Source organism: Pseudophryne corroboree, chromosome 3 (assembly GCF_028390025.1).
Source record: "Pseudophryne corroboree isolate aPseCor3 chromosome 3, aPseCor3.hap2, whole genome shotgun sequence".
Lineage (NCBI taxonomy): Eukaryota > Metazoa > Chordata > Amphibia > Anura > Myobatrachidae > Pseudophryne > Pseudophryne corroboree.
This window is the reverse complement of record NC_086446.1, coordinates 259,729,691-259,733,569: the sequence shown is the minus strand read 5'-3', so window position 1 is coordinate 259,733,569 and position 3,879 is coordinate 259,729,691. Positions and strand designations below refer to the sequence as shown.

Here is a 3,879-nt window from a genome sequence, read left to right as displayed (position 1 = left end):
ATACTGCCACATACACCCCACTCACACCCCCTCCCCACACCTAAGGGCACTGGAAACAGCAGAGTGTACCAACAGAGGGAACATGACAAACTATGCAAAAAAAGATAAATATGCAATACAAACATGAAAGAGTACTTTCATATGTTGGTGCGCTCCGCTGTTTCTGGTGCCCGTGAAATGCAGACTGTGGGGTGCCATGATGGTGTGGCTGCGCTTCGGGAACACAAGCCGGCGATGTCATGGTGAGTCCTGTAGTGTGCCTTGGGCCAGGGTCGGACTGGCCCACAGGGGTACAGGGGAAACCACCGGTGGGCCCTACTGTCTTAGGGCCCTCTCCTTCCTCTAGGGATCAGGTTCCAGACTGTGCCCTTGTATTATACATGGTAGATATGTTGCATTACACTGCAAAAGACAATTGTGTGTGTCAAGCCTCTGTGGAGGCTATCCACACCCCCTTTGTAGGCTGGCCATTCCCATAAGTATGGGCCCCTATCACTGGATTCCCCCGGTGGGCCCTTCATCCCCCAGTCCAACACTGCCTTGGATGTTATCGGGATGCGGCCGACGGAAGGAGACCTGTGAAGGATCTGCACACACGCTTCCAAAGATTTATGGAGAGTAAGTTTAACAGCCTTCTTTCTCTGTATTTTGGCCTTGATTAACACAGATCGTTGTTTCTCTATTCAAGTCCCTGAGTGCTATGAGTGGGGACATATTTTATATATATATATATATATATATATATATATATTTATTTGAAAAGATATAAGACATTTATCGCGCTAAAGATGTGAAAGCTTCAACTTAGGGAAGATACCCCCTGTTAGATGGGGTATGAACAACAGATAGTGAAAGAAGAGATTTCCCCAGGGAGCTGATGTCGTACTTTGGTATGTACAAGTTTTGTATAATAAAATAATCTTACTAAAGAGAGATTGTTTATTTTTTTAAAAAGCAATACATAAAACTGTTTACAATTTGCCCAGAATAACAATAAACAATGTTTGTACAGACGATAGTTGTGTTGGTAATTCAAACAACATCAAAATGATCTTCTTTGTAGAGATGTCAGAGAACAATGTGCTAACCCAACGCGTTTCGTCCTACAGACTTCATCAGGGGTGTATTAATCTAAACAATACAGAAACATTCATAAACAACTTCACTCTTCTAGTTATAATACAATTAACTTTCTACAAAAGCTTATTGAATACATACCAAAGAATCACAATATGGACATACATCTTATCGTGTCTTCAAAAAGGCAATTTAACAATGCTTAAAATAGTATCGGACCAAATTTCACCATATGGGGTATCTGTAAAATCATAACATATGTTACCAAAAGAATATTACCATAAAAATATATGGACAGGATATATTATGTGAGGAGGAGCAGAGGAGGAGGACTGGTTTACAAGGATTCTATTGGGCTTTTAATCAGCCTTACTGCTTCATACTTAGTCAGAAAGGATTGTCTGATCATATTTGAATGTTAAACATATTTATACGTTCAACTTTTAATAAATATGGGACCAACAGAATGTGTAGATAATTCTCTGATGAAGCGTTACTAATATTCGCTTAATATTCACCAATTGGAAGTTTGAAGTGTAGATATACATATAAATAATTGTTATATATTTTATTTACTTTTATTTTTATTTTTATTTGCATTGGCACAGATTATACATACCAATTTAAATTGAATTGGAAGTAACCCTTTTCACTGATTATCCACTGGGTATAACCTTTTTGAAATTTAGAGTAATTCTGAATTTATAATAGAAAAGAGATTCTATTTAACTCTTGGGTGTGGTATTTATAATGTGATCGCCCATACCACATTCATCATACATACCAATTTAATTAAATTAAGCCCATAAGATGGCAAATCACTGGATATCTTCCAGATGTCAATTTAGACAAAGTGGACCACTGTAATAGTACCTATGATTAAACAGAATATGTGGACGGGTATAATATTTGTCATTTTAATCCCCCTTGAAATATGTCTTATTTAGTATACTCATCGTACATACCAATTAGATTACATCAAGCCCATAAAGTGACTGATCACTGAGTGTCGTCCCAGTGTTTATTTGAACAGGGCAAATCACCGCAATAGTGCCTATAATTAGACAAAATATAGACGGGTGTAATGTTTGTAATATAATTCCCCTGTGAGGTGACATCCTTATTATATTCATCATACATACCGATTCAATTAAATAAAGCCAATTGAAGCAGCTAATCACTGGATATCGTCCAGGTATCAATTTGAAGAATATTGCTGGCTAACTATAGACGTTCAGGCACTATATTCGTGTATACCTCACAATAAAGGTCTTGAAGCAGTCAAAAAAACGTTATTAGCCGATCCAGGAAAATCCCCCGGAGAAATTAATTTTCTGTTGGAAAGTATAACATTTATTTTGAGTCACAACTATTTCGAATTCAATCAGAAATTCTATTTACAACAGCAAGGTACTGCGATGGGGACTAAGTTCGCCCCATCGTACGCCAATCTCCTCATGGGAGTCTGGGAAGAGCTTTTTGTATATAAATCCAGCTTTTTTGACAATATATTATTCTATCAGAGATATATTGATGACCTTTTGCTTATTTGGATAGGAGATGTAACAGGCATTTCCGATTTCATTTCATTCATACATACGAAAGACTTCAATTTGAAATTCACATACAGGGTAGAACCTAGAAACATCGACTTTTTAGATCTGGTCCTAATGGGTAACCCAGGAGAAGTGGTCAAGACAAAAACACATTTCAAAGAAGTGGACGCAAATAGTTATATCCCGCAGTCAAGCTGCCATCACTCTACAGATGGAGGAGTTCAATTTGCTCAATTCCTACGCTTGAGATGTAACTGTAGTAGCAACAAGGACTACTGGGAACAAGCCACCCTGTTACAGGAAAGGTTCATTGAAAGAGGCTACCCTTATGACCTAATCAATGATGCTAAAATCAGAGCATCACATAAGGACAGAAAATAGATGCTACAACCGCAGATGAAGAAACCTGAAAACGACAAACGTCCATGCAGACCATTTGTAACCCAATACAATTGTGAAAACTACGCCATCAAGAAAATCTTGGAACGACATTGGGGTATCTTATTAAAGGATCCAATTCTGGGCCCTGCATTGCCAAAAAAGCCTGATATAGTCTTTCAAAGAGCACCAAACTTGAAAAGCAGACTGGCTCCGAGTAGAATCACTAGGCCTGAGACATCACAGCTCCAGGCCGGCTCCATTATTCCCACCAAAGGGTGTTTTCCATGCTCCAGGTGTATATGCTGTAAGCATATGGAGCGCAAACAGTTTCAATATAAGTTGGATACGGGCAGAATTTTCAAACTATATCATCTGGTGAATTACAATACAGAGTTTGCAGTTTATAGAATCACTTGCAGTTGCAATATGTCATATGTAGGGAAGACAAAAAGAGCAGCCAAAATCAGAGTACAAGAACATATGAGAAACATAAAAAATAAGGTAGCCACTCATAGTCTGTCCAGACATTATGGAGAGAAACACAACTCCCTAATTAATAGGGAAAATTTCACGTTCACCATTTTGGAATTCATACCGATTGACATAAGAGGCAGCAGTCGAGAACTTACACTGTCAAAATGTGAAACGTTCTGGATCTATACTTTAAACACTCAAGCCCTGAGAGGCCATAATGAGGGCATTGATATTGTCTCTTTTCTCTAGTTCTCTAGAAATAGGAATCACCTAAATGAAGGTCAATCATTAGAATCATTCCTTTCCATCTTCTTTTTTTGGCTTTCCCCTCTTGTCCTCTTTTCTTTATTTGTATCTTTATACTGATAATATAGGGCCACTATATGTAGCA

The 3,879-nt window shown here is 38.1% G+C and overlaps 1 long non-coding RNA gene across 1 annotated transcript; it reads right to left on the bottom strand.

The window, feature by feature from the left end:
* Window positions 1–979: 979 nt before the first annotated feature.
* Window positions 980–2,121, bottom strand: LOC135057675 (uncharacterized). The gene is made up of 3 exons (XR_010244293.1): window positions 2,043–2,121; window positions 1,219–1,318; window positions 980–1,131 (listed from the first exon to the last, which is right to left on the bottom strand). It is a non-coding gene; the product is annotated as an uncharacterized LOC135057675 (long non-coding RNA).
* Window positions 2,122–3,879: the final 1,758 nt, after the last annotated feature.